Source organism: Colobus angolensis, unplaced genomic scaffold, assembly GCF_000951035.1.
Source record: "Colobus angolensis palliatus isolate OR3802 unplaced genomic scaffold, Cang.pa_1.0 Scaffold98, whole genome shotgun sequence".
NCBI lineage: Eukaryota > Metazoa > Chordata > Mammalia > Primates > Cercopithecidae > Colobus > Colobus angolensis.
The window spans coordinates 7,675,228-7,697,713 of record NW_012123820.1 but is presented as its reverse complement, the minus strand read 5'-3'; the positions used below and the strand labels follow the sequence as shown (position 1 = coordinate 7,697,713).

At 38.2% G+C, this 22,486-nt stretch overlaps 1 protein-coding gene across 1 annotated transcript in view; it reads right to left on the bottom strand.

Annotated features, from left to right (window-relative positions):
* The window catches only part of LOC105505093 (roundabout homolog 1-like), an 871,992-nt gene that overhangs the window by 38,795 nt on the left and 810,711 nt on the right, over positions 1 to 22,486 (bottom strand). The gene's annotated exons all lie outside the window — the stretch shown is intronic.

Genomic DNA, 22,486 nt, shown 5'->3' with positions numbered 1-22,486 from the left:
ATTGAACTGACTGCAGACGATATTTTGATTTCAGATTTACACACTATAAATGACCTGTTGGTTCGCAGATGGTTAAAACCAATAAACATGCATGCTTCCATCTAGTGGCCAATTCAATTAACCAAGGGAGTAGGGGGATGGAGAAGTGAAGAAGGGAAATCCATGTGTAACTTGCAATCTCCTTTCAACCAAATAACCCTGTCTTCCTTGGACAAAAGTTTCTAGACTAGGTGTCTTCAGTTTTCACTTCTTCCATATACTGCTGCCTTACATTTGTTTGAAATGCTGAGAACTGACAACACTGGTATTAATAATACTAATGGCAACAGGCACTTTGGGGGTCCTTATTGAATGGCTGGTACCACACATAGCATTGCACATATTGTCCGTAAGCTTCACAGTGACATTACAAAGTAGATAATAGTATCCTCATTTTGAAGGTAGAGAAACTGAGACTGAAAGAGGTGAAGGACTTTCCCTAATGTCCCGTACTAGTTAGCAACACAGGGACTCAGTTCACATCCAGGTGTAGTTCTGCTGGTGCAGAGCCTTGTACTTTTTCCATAATATTCTGCACGATTAAAAGGAAGTACAGTATATAAAAAAGAAGTAAAGGGCCAGATGACCCTAAAATAGATCTTCCCCCTCAATAATGAAAATCTGACTTACTTAAACTGAATGAGTTAAAGTTCCGTAGACTATTCCCACCGTCTCCCTCCCAGCTGAGGTCAGATGCAGCTAGAATCTATTCTCCAACTATTTACAAACCTCTTTATCTACGTTAGTACTCTTGAAGTTCTGACATCTCTCTTGAGGGCAGAAGTATTTATTTAATCAACAAGTACAGCTTGAGGAACACCAGGCTCTTATTCATGGTTATGTAATTAAAAACGGGAAACACATCACCAAGGACCTAATATATGCAAGTACGAATGGGTTCAACCGGTGACTGTTTCCCCAGACTGCATTTGTTTCTTGTGGACGGGTGCTGTGTTCCCGTCCGTGCCTCACGGCTTTCAGGGTTTGCTAATTAGTGCTTTCCTAATCCCATTCAGAAAACTAGAGCAAGTTTGTGCCATTCCCCTTCCATAAATGGGTGGTCACTAAGATTAGGTCAAGCCAGCTCAGCCTACAATAGCATCCTTAATCAGTCAACGTGAAATAAAAATGAGGAAAAAATCCGGGCTTTTATCTCACACTGTCTTTCGAGCTAATTAAAATGCACAGGCTCTTCCTGCCGTTACAACCCTGCTGTTCTATACACTAATAAGGCAACAAAAGGTGCTGAAAGCAATGGACTGAATAATTGTTGAGATTTACAGTCCCTTTAAGGCAACTGTTAAAAGATTTCTGTCTCCTCAGCAATGTAGATAAAATTCTGACCAAGTATCACTAAGGAAGATCTCTCACATTTACATTAAGAATCTCAGAGATTTGGGGAAGCTTAGGATACTATAAACCGATGGCTGTTCTTCCTGATGCTATTTTACTTCTTTAGCTTTCAACCCCCTTTACGAACCAAAGAGTTAAAATAACACTATGTTCATTGAAATCTGTCCCTAGAGTGCAGAGGGAGCTCTGCTGTTTTAAGGGAGTCTGTGAAAGCTCACTGGCATAATAAACAAAAAGGTGGGAGGGGGAAGTGGGAGAAGACAGGATGCGGGCAGAAGTAAAGAAAATGAATACACACACACACACACACACACACACACACACACACACACGTGATCTACTTGGGCTCACACCCTGCCTAGTTATTTTACCCGCCAAAAATAAATCCTTAAATTAATAATCAACAGTAATAAAACTGCTTTCTAAAATAGAAAAAGCTTTTGATCTTCCTGTTCCCTGCCTCAGGGTATTCCTTTCTATTTATTAAAATGCACCTTGAGCATGTTACAAGTAAAACAATAATTTCCTACACTTTAATACATGTACAAGCATATAATTTAAGAAAACATTGGCCAAGGAACACCATATGTTCCAAACACATATACTGAATTAAATTCATGTGATAATTATATTTAAAAATCAATACATTTAAGGAAGAATTCAGCATGTTCAAAGAGGCACATTAGCCCAAAACTGTAATTATAAGAAATAAGAAACTGACCTACCTTTCTAAGACTGAGCAGGATGTTAGATGTCTGGACAGATGGTAAGGATTACAATAGCCACTCCTTGCCTCCTGTCCCACATATACCTCAAAAACATCCATCCAAACAGCAGACAAACTTGCATCTGTGCTTGGCACAATGTCACCATGCCACAGCGCTGTGAAAACTTCAAGAGGAATGAGCTACTTTCGCGAACCTACACAAAAGCTCTTTTAATTTAAATTTATATTTTAAAAATATAAATACATAAGGTTACTATTTTAATAAAGCATTCTTTTCCAATAGGAGAATATTCTTTATACCAAAAACTTAAATATCTTCTTGAATATCGTCATCACAGGTTTCTGCATGTAAAACCACTGTTTCTCTGAAGTCTGATATTCATTTAACATAAACACCGTAACAATAACTACTAGTGTTTGTAGCACAGGAAACTGGTTGAAAGAGCTTCAGTTAAAAACAACAACAACAACAAACTTTCCATTTTAGGTAGAACTTAGTTTCCTGGGTCTTTTTCCCCCCTTGCTTTGGTATATGTAATTCTATAAACCACCTCAAAACACTTCAGTTCATGGAAATATATAAAATTTACACTCCTGGTAAATATAGCTAAAATGACTCATAAAGAGGGATAATATTAACTATGAGGAAATAATTGGAAATAATTTGTGAGTTTTAAAAATATTTTAATTTAAACTATAAACCACTACCAACACCCAAACTGTTGTTCCATTCTAAGTCATCAGAGTCAGATAATGATAGTCATTCGTATAAAACATGGTATATGTGTTATATATGTTAATAGTTTCAGCAAGATACGAAATAGATATTACTGTTTCAACCATTATAGAAATGAGAAAACTGGAGCACAAAATGTTTACAAAATTCGACTTTCCCAAGCTGACATGGCTGGTAATTGGGCATTGAGTATGTATACTTAATCATTATGCTATTCTATATAATTAAATAAATTATAATATATTACAGTTTATGTTATAGTACTCTATACAATAGTAACGGCTCACATTTATAAAGGGTGATAGACTATGAATGTTAAGATTTTATACAAATTATCATTTAAATCTTTCAAAAGCCTGTTACCATCACCCTCTACATGACTGTCAACCAGCATCTCACATAACAAAGAGATGCCCCACATTCACTAGACAAAACTCAATAAGCAACAGCACTTATGTCTAGATTAAATACTGAACTTCTTGTTTCAATTGTGGTAAAAAACATAATTTGAAATTTACCATCTTCATCATTTTTAACGAGACAATCCAGTAGTGTTAAGTCTATTCACATTACTGAGAAACAGATCTCCAAAACTTCTCTTCATCTTGCAAAACTGAAACTCTGTACTCATTAAACAACAACCTCCCTTTTCCTCTACCCTTAAAGTAGTACCAGGGCTCAGAGAACAATACCCAAAGCATAGCACTTTGTCACTCTGAGCACTTTTGGATTAAAAGAAATTGGAAGGGCTTGGAGGCTGCCTCAAACCAAGGACTTCCTAGCCTTCTCTCATTTCTCCACTCCCATCCCCTGGCCCCTGCCAAAACACACACACACACACACACACACACACACACACACCACACAAACACAACCACAGTGAGGGACTTTCCCTAGAAATTTCTTAGTCTGACTGAGAAAAACTTCTTCTCAATGAACTCCAACTGCTTAAAACCCCCACTGCAGGAATCTCATTAAATTAAAAAAAAAAAACAAAAAAACCCGAAAAGATTAACCACCCAAGAAGAAAAAGACTAAAAGTTAAAAGTTGTTGCCACATCCAGACAGCCTTGTCATCTTTTCTACTGAGGGCAGCTCCTAGAGGTTACCTGGGAGACATTCTCTGCATCATAAGACAACCTTCCTTCACAGGGAATTTCTACCTCTTGCCTTCCCAAAGGCTGTCATCACCTCCCCCAGGAGCTCTGAGGACATTTGTCCCAGGCAATCCTGTGTTCTTCCGGCTCATGGATTTCTCCTAATAATCATTTACTACCCTTTGGAATTACCTACACCCCAATTCCTTCTCCTTTATTTTATTTATTTATTTTTTTTTTTGAGACGGAGTCTCGCTCTGTCGCCCAGGCTGGAGTGCAGTGGCCGGATCTCAGCTCACTGCAAGTTCCGCCTCCCGGGTTTACGCCATTCTCCTGCCTCAGCCTCCCAAGTAGCTGGGACTACAGGCGCCCGCCACCTCGCCCGGCTAGTTTTTGTATTTTTTAGTAGAGACGGGGTTTCACCGTGTTAGCCAGGATGGTCTCGATCTCCTGACCTTGTGATCCGCCCCTCTCGGCCTCCCAAAGTGCTGGGATTACAGGCGTGAGCCACCGCGCCCGGCCCCTTCTCCTTTATGAAGAGGGGTATATAGGCACCTAAATCTCATTGGATTATTGGGTAATCACTCTCCTCTGATTTTCCCGCCTGCATATTAATACCTTTGTAAGCCTTTTCTCCTGTTAATCCATCCACTGTCAGTTAATCACAGTGAACCTTCAGAGAGTACAGGGGACGTGTTCCCTTCACTCCCACAATATTCAAACAATGAGCATTTTTGCATCATTACACACATCTATAAACAAACACATACGCATCCCATCAAATGGTAGTACTAGGTGTAACATTGCATTTTTCTTTAAGAAAATAATACCTTAAAATTATAGAAAAATCAGAGATGCTGACTTAAAGGCATTTACATTGTAAAAGTAAGCCCCATAGCCGCCTTTTTGTAATTTTTACTTTTTTATTATTATTATTTTTTTTTCCGAGATGGAGTCTCACTCTGTGGCCCAGGTTGGAGTGCAGTGGCACAATCTTGACTCACTGCAACATCCACCTGCCCAAGTTCAGGAGATTCTCCTGCCCCAGCCTCCTGAATAGCTGGGGTTACAGGCATGCACCACCACGCCCAGGTAATTTTGTATTTTTAGTAGAGATGGGGTTTCACCATGTTGGCCAGGTTGGTCTCGAATTCCTGACCTCAAGTGATCCACCAGCCATGGCTTTCCAAAGTGTTGGGATTATAGGTGTGAGACACCACATCTTTATTTTTTTGAGACAACATCTCACTCTGTTGCTGGAGTGGAGTGGCATGATCATGGCTCACTGCAACCTCTGCCACCTGGGCTCAAGGGATCCTCCCACCTCAGCCTCCCAAGTAGCTGGGACCACAGGTGTGCACCACCACACCACGCTAATTTTTGTATTTTTTAAAAGAGATGGGGTGTCACCATGTTACCCAGGCTGGTCTTGAAAAGCCTGAAATAAAGCGAGTTTTTACATGTGCAAACAAGAAAAACAGCTGAGGTCACTGTGAAAGGTTTTAATGTGCTAATCACAGCCATCTATCAGAGCCAAATGTCTGAGAAAGGGAAATTTGAAACTATGTAACAACTAAAGAACAAATTTACACACTCCCTTCTTTTCACCTTCTCCCCCTATACACACATCTACAGGCCAATTTCCTAGAGGAAACACAAAAACAATTTTTAAATTAAATTACCACATGCACTATATATTTCTTCATTGATGAAATGCAAATGCAAAGAACCCTGAAAGACATTTACAGAATCTGCTTCTCAATTCTCAGAGCTCAGGACATTTGCTATACTGCTGATCAAAGAAGCATTTTGTATTTAAATGGCCACAAGATTCAAGTATTCAAACTTGGCATAATAAAAAGGTAGAACAATCTATCAGAACTAATAATGTAGTCTCTATTTCAGAGGCTGAATCACGCTTGACAATGTAGAGAATAAGACAGAAAATTACAAAAAAGTTAAACAACAAAACACAAAAATCTTTAACATAAAGGAATAGACAGGTCTGATTTTAAAATAAATCAATAAAAAGGTAAGGACGTGACCACTCTCACCCATAAATACAAATATTGGAGTACCGAAGTACTTGAGAAACCAGCACCACCGTGGTTTCGGCTGGAGGGCGGTTGGAGTGGCAGGGGGTGAAGGGTGACCCTGATAAGTTTATTGGAAGTGAGGAAGGCAAGCTTCTTAAGAAGAAAAATTTAAGGCCAAATGGCTCAGTTCAGTTAGTACAAGTAACTTGTAATGTGGAAGTGGCAAAGTCCAATAAGGTGAAACATAAACACGGTTAGGAGAATTCATGCTATTTATGCATATTATCCATGAATCCATGCTATTTGTGCATTAAAAATAAAATTATTAATAACAAAGAATAATATAAAAAACTTACATTATCAAGGCTTTGTGCCAGACACTGCTCTATGCTATATTAATATTTTACTTTATTTCCTCAATAACCTAATGAGAGGACTGTGGTGGTGGTGATGAGGAGGATGATGATGATGATGACAATGACGATAATTTTATATATCCACTTTAAAGACAGGGAAACTGAGGCTTACACCTATCAGGGAGTAAGCTGAGGCAGACTCCAGAGCTGGTGTGATTTCATGAAATTAAGCAAATTAGCAGTTATTGCCAAGCTTGCCTTCCCCAAACCATAGCTGAGATGATTCAGAAGGTAGATTAAGCGAGAGAAGCCAGCTAACAGTCTGTTTCAAAAAACATCAGGTTCACAACAGAAGGATGTGAGAAGTATACAAGCAAATAATCAACAATACCTATGTCGGGAAAATAACTAAAAATGAAGCGGAAAATGTTATAAAAGTATTTTAGTGCCTTTCCGGTCCACTCTTTCAGTGTATTTCTCTGCTCTTTTAGCTCTCAGAGCCATATGATGAGTGAGCACGATGTAGTCTTCCCTGTTCCCCCTCTACCCCAGAAAGGTTCTCCTTGTTCTTAAAGACGTGGAAAAACGGGCCATTCGGACAGCTGGCTAACAGATGAGACCATGTAGGCAACTACAACAAACTTGTTCCAAGAAAGTAAAACAAAGTAATGGCATTAGTATAAAAAGGCAATCTTTAAAGGGTGTGACTGTTAAATGGGGAAGAGAAATACAGCTGACCCTTGAACAACACAGGTTTGAACTGCGTGGCTCCACTTATACGTGAGTTTTCTTCGCCTCTGCCACTCCTGACACAGCAAGACCAACCCCTCCTTTTTCTCCTCCTCCTAGCCTACTCATTGTGAAGATGAGGATGAAGACTTTGATGATCTACTTCCACTTAATGAATAACAAACGTATTTTATCTTCCTCATGATTTTCTGAATAATATTTTATAGACTAGGTGCAGTGGCTCACACCTGTAATCCCAGCATTTTCAGAGGCCAAGGCAGATGGATCGCTTGAGCCCAGGAATTGGAGACCAGCCCGGGCAACATGGCAAAACCCCATCTCTACGGAAAATAGCGTGGCAGTGCGTACCTGTAGTCCTAGCAACTCTGGAGGCTGAGGTGGGAGGATCACTTGAGCCCAAAAAGTTGAGGCTGTAATGAGCTGTGATTGCACCATTGCACTCTAGCCTGGGAGACAGATTGAGACTCTGTCTCAAATAATAATAATAATAATAATAATAATAATAATAATAATAATATTTTCTTTCTCTAAGTTACTTTATGTAAGAATACAGTTTATAATACATATAACATACAAAATACATGCTAATTCACTGTTTATGTTATTGGTAAGGCTTCCAGTCAACAGTAGGCTACCAGTAATTATATTTTCAAGGAGTCAGAAGTTGTACCAGGATTTTAGACTGCACAAGGGGTCAGCACCTCTGGCCCCAGTGTTGTTCTAGGGTCAACTGTCATTTTATTTTATAGCAGGGTTTCTCAGACTTGCCACTACCGACATTTCAGGCCACATCATTCTTCATTATGAAGGGATGTAATGTACATTACAGGCTATTTAGCGGCATCCTTGGTCTCTACTCACGAGATGCTAGTGGCAGAGCTGTAGCAGCCAAAGTTACCAAATATCCCAGGACAACTGTTTTAGACATATTTAATGTATTTTTATTTAGTTTTGTTTATTATTATTAATTTTTCTTTGTACAGAGCAGTCAAGATAAGGTTTGCAGACAGTAACAAGGCTGGAAATTCAAACAAAGCCTGGTAAATACATGGCTGCTAAAATCTTATGGAAATGCTGTCTAGTCAAGTATCAGCTCTACGGAGTTAGGATTCAAGTTATGTGGATGATGAAAACCCGACAATGAAAAGGAGGGAGGGCAGAAGAGTCCCAGACAAAGTGTTAAGTGGGTAACATGAAGTTAATGCTCATGCACAAGAAAAGACACGAGGAAAAAAAGCTGCTGAAAGAAAAGAACAAGCTACGGCATTCCATCTTCTCCAGAGCCACCAGGAGCTTGAAGAAGGGTGTAATCAGAGACAGAGTTCACAGAAAGGTCCAAGAACATGAGAACCCAGACGACTCGTTGCCTCTGAGCCAAAAGGGAAAGACAGGCCATCTTCAAACGAAAGGGCTCCAGGAAAGCATTTCGAGCCACCACCTCACCATGTGGTGCCCTGGATCAGTCCTTAATTACACTCATGGAATGAAAGAGTTAATGTGCAGTCTAACATGCTTGGGTCGCTGGCAATGACTATCAGCATAGGTTATAATTCCATGGCAGCATTCAGTGAAGAAAAAAAGAGTAAAACCCTTCTTTTTTTTTCCCTGAGTTGTGGATGCTAACCAGTCAACCATACTGGCCAAATCCCAACTCTCAAATCGCTTTGTAATATATACTATTCACCCAGCCCGGAGTCTTCAATGACAGCTATTCATGTCTCCCAAGCTGATCAAATGCAGACCATAGTGATGGTTCAGCACTACTTGCCCTTATTGAACGAACAGAAAATGTTTCCTTCTCCATCTGGTGCACAAACTCTGCTGCTTCTTTTAGACTTTTAATGGAGTGTCCTCTAAATGGCACATCAGAGAAAACATTTTGATCTGAAGAACACGTATAGAAGGCAGCTACTTGTTCAGCAGCAACCCTGGCCTTTTGGGATATGTGAAGTCTTGGTTCTGAATAACGGGGGATGGGGGGGGAAAGGCTTTTACTGCTATTCTAAACACCCCTTAGTCTCCTTTGACTCAAAGCCGCTAATTATGCCAGGCAGGCTGAATGATGAGTAGTGGTTTTGTGATCCCAACTATTGTTCAGTAGGGCTGAGATCACCAATGCATTTTACTAGGTATAGAGAATTTGAAGGGAAAAGTCTGAGTACTTATTATCTCTTTGTTTTCTTAAACAGTGCCTATTTACAAACTTTTCACTAGTGAGTAAAAACATTTACTGGCAATAAAACGCAGCAGTGTTTCTGAACGTTAACCTCTCCCCCCAGAACATGACGAAGTACTCTAAGTTTCTGGAAGGAAAAGAAAACTGTTTTTTTTCCTTTGTGTCATAAACACAGAGTGAGGTGATGGAAAGGAAAGAATAACACATTAAAATAGAAAAAGGAAAAAGAAAGAGTAAGATATTTCGAAATAGTTTTGTTGTTTTTTTAAAGAAGTATATGTTTCTTTGGAGCTACCTATACCACAAAATTAAGAAACTATACATTGCCTTTACAAAACCACAATAAAGTAAATAAAAAAAAAATGTATCACAACACACAACAGATGGGATGTGGGGCAGGGAGACTCTTTAAGCCTCAAGAAATTATATTGGCAATAAAATACAGGGCATAAGAATGAAGAAGAGTGCAGCCAAGTAATAAATTCTGTGCCTTCTAAGGGAGACTAGCCATCCTTCCTTTAGGCAGATGTTTATTTTCTAAGAAGTGAGGAGGGATAGTGTTAAAACAGTTATAGTTTTAAAACATTTTAATTATTTCTGGTCCTTGCCTTCATAAAGGTCCTTGAGGCAAAAGCCATGCGGTGTAGGGGAGGTGGAGACAGTGAATGAGTACCAAAAAAAAAAATAGTTACAAAGAATGAATAAGACCTAGTATTTCACAGCAAAACAGGGTGCCTACAGTCAATAAGAATTTAAGTATGCATTTTAAAATAACTAAAAGAGTATAATTAGATTATCTGTAATACAAAGGAGAAATGCATGAGATGACGGATACCCCATTTACCCTGTGATTATTATACATTGCCTGCCTGTATCAAAATATCTCACATATCCTATAAATACATACACCTATGTACCCACCAAAATAAAACATGATATTATATAAAGTTGCTAAATAATTAGAACTGTACCCAAATAAAAATAATAAATAATTGATGAACAAGATAAAAAGTGAAAACACACTTGTTTTCTACACACACTGTATATTCCCTTCATAATTTCTGGCGAGTAAATAGACACAGCAATGTCTTCTTTAGCATCATGGATAGTGAAATAATCTTGGGAAAGAGTTGATCATGTAAACAACCTAACTATCCAAATGTCATTTTCACTTGAAAGTGGACTTTTAAATCTTGCTCTCTATTTTTCTCTCATTCTTTTACAAGTTAATTCTAAGTTCCCTTTTTGTCAGTGCTTCCATCACAAATAAACAGAGCTAAGAACTAAAAGGTAACTTTTTACCGAAAAATGTGCCTATCTCACAAAATTACCAGACTTCTCTGTCTGGTGCAATTTTAGGGAAGATTTCAATTAGTAAAAATTCAGATTGAAAGAGCTATGAAAATGGAAAAAGAATAACACCTTCCCTAACTTACACAACATAATTCTCAAATCTCTATAATTTTTATGGTCTAACATTTCTCTTATAAGGCACACTACATTACTTTTATCTCCAGAGACCTTTTATCCCCACCTGCTGGAAGCATGAAACATAACTGGGTCCAAGATAACCACTGACACATTTCAGGAAGAAAAAATATTTACACAAGTTAGATTTTTAAATCAACTATTTTAAGCTATATCCTTTGGCGCATTATTTCTGTCACTTAAGTAATTCACAACTCTAAAACTCTTTGTTTTGTAATTGTTACAAGGTTTATTCTCTTGTATTTCTTTTAAAGATTTAAAATGGGCTGTTACATTGCATCAAAATTGTCAAGCAATTATTTTGCAAACCAAATAAAGGAAATATATAAGAGTTGGACACTAGCCAAATTATGATCCTCAGGAAAGACACTCGTATGGAAAGATCACGTATCACATACCTTGAGTTATGAGGAATGTGATATACATTGTCTGTCATAAGCCAAAAAAAGATGCCGAGATAAGAGGTTCAAAAGTAAGATATCAGTTGGTATCACAGAAGTAAAAAGTAGAAGAGAGAGGCTGGAAGGTGTAGGGAGAATAGAGGGATAGGGAGAGATTTGTTGAAGGATATAAAATTACAGCTAGATAGGAGGAATAAGTTCTGGCATTCTACACCACCATAAAGTGAGTTCTAGTGTTCTATATCGCTGTGAAATGGCTAGAGTTAACGACAATATATAGTTTCAAGTAGCTAGAAGGAAGATATTGAAGGTTCCCAACAGAAAGAAATAATAAATGTTTGAGAGGATGGATATGCTTACCATACATTATATGTATTAAAACATCACTATGTACCCCTGAACATAAACAGTTATTCTTTGTATATAAGGCTGGGCACAGTGGCTCATGCCTGTAATCCTAGCACTTTGGGAGGCCAAAGTCGGTGGAACACTTGAGGTTAGGAGTTTGAGACCAGCCTGGCCAACATAGCAAAACCCTGTTTCTACTAAAAATACAAAAATTAGCTGGGCAGGTGGTGCAAGCCTGTAGTCCTAGCTACTCAGGAGGCTGACGTGGGAGGATCACCTCAGCCCAGGAGGTGGAGGTTGCACTGAGCTGAGATTGCACCACAGCACTCCAGCCTGGGTAGCAGAGTGAGACCCTGTCTGAAAAAAATAATAATAATAAATAAAAGTAAGAAATTAACTATTTTGAACAGAGGAATACAGCTTTCTATGTCTAGGATATAACATTGAGTTTTCTCAGTGGGAATGAAAGCAGAAAACAGCTGCCTTGCATTTTCCTTCTCCTGTATAAATTAATTGTCATTGCTGATTATTCACTAATTTACTTTTTTAAAAAACCTAGATACCATTGAAAAAAGATACTTCCATTGGACAGGAAGGTTTTTGAATTTAATAGATAAATTAAGTTACTGCTCTTCTGGATTGTTTAAATACAATTGTATATAATAAATTATTGAGTGGAAGCCTAAAAAAGTCCATAGAAAGCCAAAATAAAAGTCCATAATGGGTATAAAAACAAAGTATTTTCCTTCTGATTAAAGAATTGTACACCTTAGTGGTGTTTAACGATAGCAAGAGCCACTGCAGGAAAAAAGAAAGAAAGCAGAAATTATCTGCCAACATTAGATTTCTCTTTTAAACTAACTAGAATGTTAAAATTTCTCCTAAGAAAATATTTAATGCACTAGAATATTTTTCCTAATGCACTAGATGTTTTTCCCCCTTGGTGCTCTTTCAATCATTGTTGACTGGTGACATGCCATTTTGGTCACACTGAATGTGTAAGAATAAATGAATAAACCATTTTTTGGCTAATATTCCACAATGTTAAATTACAATTTCCTCTAGCATTTACACAGGAGAGCAGTGGAGTGTCTCTGCCAAAAGTTTGCCACCCCCTACGAGCATGTATTTCAATGAATCTGAGACAGGTTTCTGGCAAACAAGTCAGTTTTCCTTGTAAGCTAATTATAAATAAGTTAAAGTGAAGACAAGTTGGTTAAATTACCATAATGTATAACTAATAACAAAGCATGAGATTGCATTCATATTTTCAATATATACTTATTGAATGGTAATTATTTATAAGTATTGTACTTGGCACACGAGAAATCATAAACAAAAAATTTAAGCATCTTCCATCCTCTTCCAAATCTACATTTAGTTCACTCTAAAGAGAGTGATGTATTCATATTCTTTCTCAAATCTCCAAATCAGTTCTTCACCTTTAGTTAGGCTTTATTAAAATTTAAAGCACGCATTTTACATATAAAACTAAAAAAACTACATACCAGGCTATTTTCAGTAACTAGCCCTCGTGGAAGTCCCATCAATAGTTGTTGAATGAGTGAAAAGAACAGCAAAATGAATTAATTCTGGATTTACATATTTATAAATGAAACTTAGCAAGCAAGCTCAATAAAATAAAATGGCAAATATAAGCTATTACACATACAGTTAAAATGAGTATAATTTAAATTGCCTTTGTAATAGGAATCAGTCTGTGGCTGTTCCATTTAAGGGTCTAATAAATCACTGTGAAAATATTAGCACTGTATTGCAACCCACCATGTTCATTATTACAGGTAATAACAACCTGCATTAAAAAATCTAAATATAAATTATATTATGGATAGGATTAGCAATTGATTAAGGAGGCAGATCAGGTACACACAATGCCTCCTCTATTTCTGAAAACCCACTGAAATAAATGTGCAAAGGTACTAAAGGAAAGTCCTGAGATGGAAAAATAATTGGGGTAGGAAGATGGGTACCACCAAAGAACAAGAGTTATTAGTACAATCTTGGAGGAAGGAGAAAGAGTGGGAACATGTTCAGGAATTAAATAGAGCTGCAGCTTAGAATCTGCTGCAAAAAAGCTCTGGAAAATATAGAAGTGTGCTGAAGTAGCTTTGGAAACCAAGATCCAAAGTCAGCAGGAACTTTGGAAGATGGATGTGAGAAGGGAACTGAAGACAAAGGATTAACTGAGGGTGTATATAAGGACAGATCTTTCACTTGTCATCCCCTCCCCAAATGCAGGCAGAAATCATGCAGCTGGCATTTACCTCCAGCAAAAACAACTGACCCTTTCCCGGTGAAACTGAACAAACTCCCCGGTGAAACCTGGTGTAACGCTCACCATGTGATTTGAGTGATCCTGTAGCCTGACAGCTGGCTTCCTAGCTTCCTTGCTGATCCCAGTAAAGCAAAAGTCTCACATTTTCTTACCTCACACAGAATTCTAAGTGATAATTCCACATGGGAATCAATTGTAACACAAAAACAGAGGACTTTTATTAACTACACAGTTCCTTATTCCATAGGAAGGATTATCAGACATATGAGAAAAAGCAGCAGGATGAGATGGAAGGGCCAAAATTAAGAAACTAAACAATGACACCAGAGGAAATGGAGCTAACTCAGGCATCATAGAAGAAATTATGGAAAAAACTACTAGAGAATAAAATAGAAATATTTAGGAAGATATTCTATCTACAAAAAAAAATATGCTATGAAAAACGAATAATCAGAGAACACATACTTGCAGAAATTAAAAGTATGACTAAATTTTGAATTACAGCTAAAATTAAAAATGAAAACTGTATCACAGGCCTACAGAGGAAACAGTGCAGATTATCATGTAATGATAGAATGCTCCAGGATAATAATTTCTACTAATAAGACTGAATACAATTATTTGACAAAGAACGTGGTGGGCATATGCCTTCCTAATGGATCTCCTATTGTTTAGGTATCCATGGCTACCCAACATGTTTCAGGTGAAGGTGATCCCAATCCTGGATCCAGGTGTAGATATCATCTAGCTAAGCCAACCTCCACATGTCATTTCCTTGGTACATTTATCGGTCCAAAGGTAGTATTTATGTGAAGGTGGCTCAATAAGACTGATGGGAAGGGCTTACGCTGTTAAGCTGGAGGAGGGTTTCCTCTCACGACTGCTGAAAGTGAAAGAAGGATCCCTAGTCACTACTAGCAACTATTTTGCCTAAACAAGGAAAAGTAGTCCTAAGTAGAGGCGGACCCTGGCGATGGCAGAAAATACGTAGTGCTTGATGACATGTGTGAGCAGTTTGTGTCACTTGCATTATTACTTGTATGACATAATACATTTACTTACTGTTTAAAGCAGTGTGAGTCAAGGTGTGCTGTGGCTTGCTAGCAAAAGCTACACAATCTCGAAGCCGCTGTTTAAACAGGAGACAAACACCCTTGCAGTCGTGGCCTGTGTGAACTTTGTCTAAGGCATTTAAAATCAAGACCAAGACAAGTAAAAAAAGAGTCTAGAAACACAACATTATCACAAATGGTTTCACACTAGAAGACATCCAAGAAATTCAAGCGTGTCTGTATACATCTAGTGTTTTCCAGAGCAACAAAACCCTTGTTCAAGGATGCTCTGAAGTGAATCAGATTCTTCTATTTACCAGAAGCTGAAGCAGCAGTAAGGACAAAAGAACACGCCAAGATTTTCACTAGAGATGAGAAAACATGTATGTAGTTGGCCATGGAGTGGCAGAAAAGCTGGACAACATTTTATCTAAGCATTTCACAACACCAAGCTCAGACTTTCTCTGTTCTCGTCTCGTAATCCCAACATTATAGAATCTAACTCAATTTTAAATCATCAGAGGAAATCAACTCTGAACACAAGAGGACTGCATTCAAGCCAAATAATGTGAAATGAGTCCACACTTGTGAATCTGACATGTTCCTGAATCAGACATGTGTGGGTGGATGGATATGATAAAGAGATTAATTTTAACAATAAGTTGCTCAAGGGTGCATGCATAAGCACAAGCACACATACACATACACGCATACTTTCAAAACGTTTCTTTAAAAATCCTACTTAACAAGCATACTCAAATCCTAAGTAAATTGCATTGTAAGGAGACCTTATTTTCCCCCTCATAGTTGTAAATTCCTGGAATTGGAGTCAAATTTAGGCAGCAATACAAAGGCCTAAAAGCCTGCATTTACTCACTTCTTTATTTAAGTGGAGGCAAGGGTGTAATACACTTATATATGTAGTTGAACCCAGTCAAATCAGTTCTTAGACTTATTAGGGCATGACGCTGTTGACACAAGGCTAAGTGAAAAGCCTTGACCTTTGCATTTCCGCCATGACCTCAGGGACTAGACCTAGTCATCTCACCCCAACCTTCACAACGTGAATCACACCAGATCGGGCGGCTGTGTTTTTTGAAGGATCCATTGGCCCAAATGAAAACTATTTACTTTGCCCATAATTGTTCATTCCTGTGAGGCTTTTGTTTTGTTATTTTGTTTTCCAGGCCTTCCAAAGTGAAATCTCTTCTACTTCTGTAAAAACAAGATGTTCTCTAAATTCTTTAAAGTTTGCATCAAAATCTGTTAAGCCAAAATGTTTTTTTTCCCACAAAATCCTGTCATGTTTTGACAGAAATTCAAATCAAAGCAAAAGTTGTGTGTAAAACGGCTGTTAAATATTAAAGGAGAAGAAAGAGAATGGTTATTTTACTAGATACCAGCTTCAAAACAACAACAAAAAAGACTAGAATGTTATAGTTTCCAGCACTTACATGAAGTTTCTCATGAGAGGCCTCAACAAATCTAGTCATTTCAGCCAAATTGATCTATACAGATATCAGACTTTATTTCTCATTGCCTTTAAGATGAGAAATGTAGACACGGAACAGAGTTTTAAAAGGACGCTTTCGCCTTCTAATTCCACAAGTAACCTTATGGCCACAAGTAACCTTATGCCTTCAAACTCCAGTCCTTGACTGATATCCAGGCTCCAAGATTTGAATTCAACCAGTGAAAAGGAAAGGGCTGTATCAGATTACCCCAAGTATTTACTCAGATAAATGGTGAGGATGGAAGCATTTGGGGGGAAGCTGGATCTATTAAAAACAGTGGAAAGAAAAGGACAATTTTCTCTTCTAAATGTCGCTAGCATATTTTATGTAGGTAAACTGCCTTCTTTACGTAAAAGATAGTAAATCTGTTGATGCCATTTGTTAGGATAGTATTATCTTAACAAAGGGCATCACATTCAGGGTCTAAAGTATCTAAATCTCAGCAATGTGAAACAGTACTTTTAAAAGAACTTTCAATTGGAAACACCGAGTAAATGGGTTCACACAGCATGAATTTTATTGTAGACCAACCTAATTTTCACATTTTCCTCTCTAAAACAAGTGAGTCATTTGTTCTCTGTACTCATAATGGAAAGAAAACAAGAGTTTCTTTGTTTGTGTACATTAATTCAATGCTGTAAAAGTCATGCAGCCAAGCCTCACTATACTTTCACCTTTAAACCTTAACCTGACTTGGAACAATATTTGTAGCCTCTAAAATTACACTGGTTGAACCCAGACAGAGTTAATCACCCTTCACTGTCTCAGTGAAAAGTATAATGACCTACCATTTAATGGGAGGCCATTAAAACGCTAGAAGGGGCAAGAATTCACATCGTGTGTTTATACATACCTCACAGACATGACTCCATACATTCAGCCTACCAGGACAGTTTTCATATGGCACTTGCTTAGAGAGCCAGATGGAAACTAATGACTGCTGTACACTCGAAGCCAGAAGTGTCTATTCTGCTGTCTTCCGTGGCACACCTTATACTTTTAATACTGACATAAAGTAATTCTAACCAATTCCATCTGTAACTGAACAAAGAATAATCCAAATCAAAGTTGGGTAACTGATGATATTCTTTTCTTTCCCTAAGTACCGTTGCTTCCAACACAAGGCACATTCACCACCAGGAGCCTTGATTTCTACCTGCAAAGTACGTACCAAAAATCCTGTTTTCAGGACTGCTACATTGCACAAATCCAAAGGGTGGCATCTTATTGCTCGTGGTGCCTAGGCTTGCTCCAGAGGGCGGTTAATGACGCCAGCAAGCATGATGAGCCCGAAACTGAGAAACACGGAGGCCTGCACTTCTTCTACCCACCTCCCTGGTACCACCTCAGACACAGCCATTACCAAACCCTTCTAAAGTGATCTCTAAAATCTCTGCCCCGTCTCCACTCTTGCCTCTATAGCCCGTCCACTGGGAGGGAGCGTGTTGGGTAATCTTTTCCGTTTTCAAAGTAAATCATGTGACTCCTCTGCTTAACACTATCTTAATTCACGCTTAAGTTCTTTAAAAAAAATCCAGGTCCGGAGACAACGGCTCATGCTTGTAATCCCAGTGCTTTGGGAGGCGGAGGCCGGAGGATCACATGAGCCCAGGAGGTCGAGGCTACAGTGAACTATGACGATGCCACTATACTCCAGCCAGGGCAACAGAGCGAGACTCTGTCTCCAAAAAAAAAAAATGAAATTAAAAAGTAATAAAAAGTCCTTAGTAGGCCCTTCAAGTCCCTAAATTAGACAATAAACAGTATGTACCTACAGGATCAGGTAGTTAAGTAAGAGTAACACAGGCCAGACATTCGGATGTGGGCATACACGGTCTAAGTGAAGGGTACTGGCAAACCAGAGAACATGCCTACAGGGGCAGCTCCAATCCAGCTCCAGATGAAAGATTCCATATGGGAGGGAGAATCTGAAGTTATAAGACCATCTAGTTTTTTCAGAGAAGCTAGAAATCTGGAGTTTTATGAAAAATCTCAAGTTATATGTGTTAGCCCAATATTTTAAAAACAATGTGATTTTAACCAAATACCTCTGCCAACTGGTACACAAGGCTCTTGGGTCATGACTTCTCAAAACAATCTCCCAGCCAGGCCTGGCTCCCATACTCACACCTGGAATCCCAGCACTCTGAGAGGCTGAGACAGAACTGCTTGAGGCCAGGAGTTCAAGACAACCCTGGCCAACACAGTGAGACCCCATCTCTATTAAACAAAAAACACAAAACTCCCCCTTTATCTCTATCCTCGGACAATCTATCACTTCTGTTTCTCTAATTTATCAAGCTTTTCCTACCGCCGAACCTTTGGACTTATTTTACCCATGAATTTTTGCATTTATTCTATCCAATGGTGGCCTCTCTCTGCAAGTCACTGCAACATCACCCTATTTCCTATTTGCTTCTCTTATCGTGTCTCATCCTCATGGAAGATTTGACCAGTTCACACCGGTAAACTTAGTCTGCAAGGAATGGCTTTACTGATGTACTAATAAAACTCATTTTCAATAAAAAATCAATGCAGAACATATTTAAATGTGTGAACACCACAGATGCACACATACAAACACGCACACACAACTTTTGAACTTCAGGCTAACAAGGCTATTTGTTAAACATCTATAATAAATTGCTACAAATATTGTTTGTGTACACAGATACATAAACATGTGTGTACACACATAAGAATACATGTTTATATGTGTATCATTTATGTAGAGGTAGATTAATATATAAGTAGATATTAACCTACCTCAATGTCATTCTGCCAGATGGACTCTTTTTGAGGAGTATCTTCATGTAGATATAAGACAGTGGTTCTCAAATTTTGTTTCCCAGAACACCTGGCAATGTCTGGATATTTTTGCCAGTCACAAATGGGGGATGCTATCTACTGGTAGTGAGACAGGCCAAGGAAGGCTGCTGAACATCCTACAATGCATAGGACAGCCTCTACCACAAAGAATTGTCTGGCCCAAAATGTCACTAGTGCTGGGCTTGACAAACCCAGATAGAGTCTTCTCCTTCCTCCACTCCAACTTTGCCAAAAGAAGGAATAAGCATCCCACATTTTTGGTTTGGGGGTGGTATGGAATAATTTCAAATGCTCCTCAACACCACTGTGAAAGAGATCTTTTTTTATAAAAAAGTATTGATTGTTTCTCTGACCACTAGCATATAGGTTCCATGAGAAACCAGGAAAAAAAGTGGGTTCTTTGGTTTGGTATGGTTTTGGTATTCACCTAGTGGAGTGGTGATCCATTCTAAGCATTCAACAAATGAACAAATAATTCTAGTAGCAGTAATTCACTTTTCTGTGCTTCACATTCTCCACGTCATTAAAGGTTTGTTCAATCAATGAAGCACTGAGACTGAAGCAGGAGATACTGTATTGGGTTCTAGACAAACAGAGATCAAGAAGAAATCTACCATGCCCACAAATTATTCCAAAGGTGGAGTGGAAGCAAATAAATGTAAAATACATCACAATGTAGTTGATACGTTCTTACAGTGAAGACATGTACAAAACACCATAGTAGCACATAGAAGGGGCCAACTCACCTAGACTTGAAGAATGAGAGTTGGGGACGGGAGGATAAGCACCCTCCTGAGGTGATGCTCGACCTGTCTTACGTGTGCTGAGTGCTAATGAGGCAGTAGGGTAAGAGGAAGAAACAGGATTTCAAAAGATGAGATCTGACAAGTTGCATAGTGCAAGCAGTTTAGCATCTGTGGGGAAAGAGAAGGTTTCTCTTTGGAAATAGGAAGAGTAACACATAAAGACCTTAATGTGTAAACATGAATGAATTTCTGTTTTAGTATACGATGGACCAGACTTCATTATTTTCTTCCCACTCTGAGATTCAGTGAACCTGTCATTCTATTCTAGATAATGTTACATAGTGATTGCTCAGTAAATATTTGTGGACTTAAATTGCAAGTTGCACCTACTCCATACCCCATGATTTTTCTAAATCAATAGTGTATACTGCAATTGCAATGTACTTATCAAAGAGTAAACTTTACAAAGTTGAAGTGAATGCCACTAAAACAGACTCAGAAATCGCCATTTCCTTTAATTTTCTCTTCTTTAATAATACACACGTCTCATCTTAAGTACCAGCTCACAGTATTTTAGTCTAAATAATAATGATGATAACAACAGCAAAAGCAGGCAGGAAGAACTAGTTTTATTTTAGGCCATGTTCTGTCTCTACCTGCTTGCTCTCAAGCCTCTCAATAGAGATACTTGCCCTACCACTTACACTCAGATTTCTCCTAAAGCTGAATCTCTAAATTAGATTATTATCTTAATATTTTGTAACATTTTAGGCATTGCATTTCATGTTTTATAAAATGCTTAGGTAGACAGCCCACTGGCATCACAAAGTCAACCCAAGTGCAATTCCCAGTGTTTCTTGTAAACATTTTGTTCTTCCCTTATTGCTTAAGTCCTTGTAGTTCATGTTAGTCTTGTCTCCTGATAGTCACCTGAAATCCCTTCCTGCTGCATATATTCTATCAGTTCTATCTGTTCATTCTACTATCCAAAAACTGTTTATCTTTCCTCTTTGCTTCATTTCCAGTAACAATGTCTTTACTCATCATCTCTACCCTTTATTATTCTGATAGCCTAGTCCAGCTTTCATGCTACTGGTTGAGAGATCTTTCTATCCCACCCTATTTTAGATAGGCAGTTGCCTACATAAAAAGCATTTAATGGCTTCTTTTGCCACATAGTTAAAGGCAGTCTACTCAACACAGAATAAGAATATCTTCATATTCTGAGACATACAAATGGACAGGAAAAATACGAAAAAACACTCCACTTCACTAATATTCAGAGACATGCAAATCAAAACTACAATCCGTACCATCTCACACCACTCAGAATGGCTATCACTAAAAAGTCAAAAATAACAGATATTGGAAAGGCTGTGGAGAAAAGGGAACATTTATTATACACTGTTGGTGGGAATGTAAATTAGTTCAGATACTGTAAAGAAAAGTTTGGAGATTTTTCAAAGAACTTAGAACAGAACTACTATTCAAGCCCCAAATCCCATTAACCAAAATAAAACAAATTGACCTACAAAAAGACAAATACTCTTGCATGTTCATCACACTACTTACAATACCAAAGACATGGAATCAACCTAGGTGCCCATCAACAGTAGAATAGATAAATAAAATGTGGCATGGAATACTATGCAGCCATAAAAAAGCATGAAATCATGTTCTTTGCAGCAACATGGATACAGCTGAAAGCCATTATCCTAAGCAAATTTACACAGGAGCAGAAAACCAAATATCACATGTTCTCAATGGTAAGTGGGAGCTACATTTTGGGTACTCATGGACATAAAGATGGGAACAATAGACATCAGTGACTGCCAGAGGGGAAAGGAAGGGAAAGGAGCATGTGTAGAAAAACTAACTTTTGGGTACTATGCTACGTACCTGGCTGACTAGATCATTGTTACCCCAAACCTCTACATCACGCAATATACCTTTGTAAAAAAACCTGCAGATGTACCCCCCACATCTAAAACAAAAGTTGAACAAAAAAGAGAAAACCTTCATATTCTGACCATAGATTTATCTTTACAGGGATCTGATGTGACAATAATTCTAAATTATTGATAGTTTCTTCAGTATACATACAACATGATTTTTCTCATCTCTGCCTATATATGTTTTACCTCTACTTAGTCTGATGGGCAATCAAGCAAAACAGATAGCTATTCATTAATATTTAGGTCACATTTTCTTTAAATACTCCTTGACCCTAGTAGGAAGTACATTTTCCCTTCTTGCACTTCTGTTACCACGTGGGTGTGTGTTCACCATATTCTAATTATTCATATGCCTTCCTCAGTTATTACACAATGTGAACTGTATTAATCCGTTCACATGCTGCTATGAAGACCTACCTGAGACTGAGTAATTTATAAAGGAAAGAGTTTTAATGGATTCACAGTTTACCATGGCTGAGGCGGCCTCAGGAGACTTACAGCCATGGTGGAAGGGAAAGCAAACACATTCTTCACATGACAGCAGCAAGGAGAGGTGCAGAGCAAAAGAGGAAAAGCCCCTTATAAAA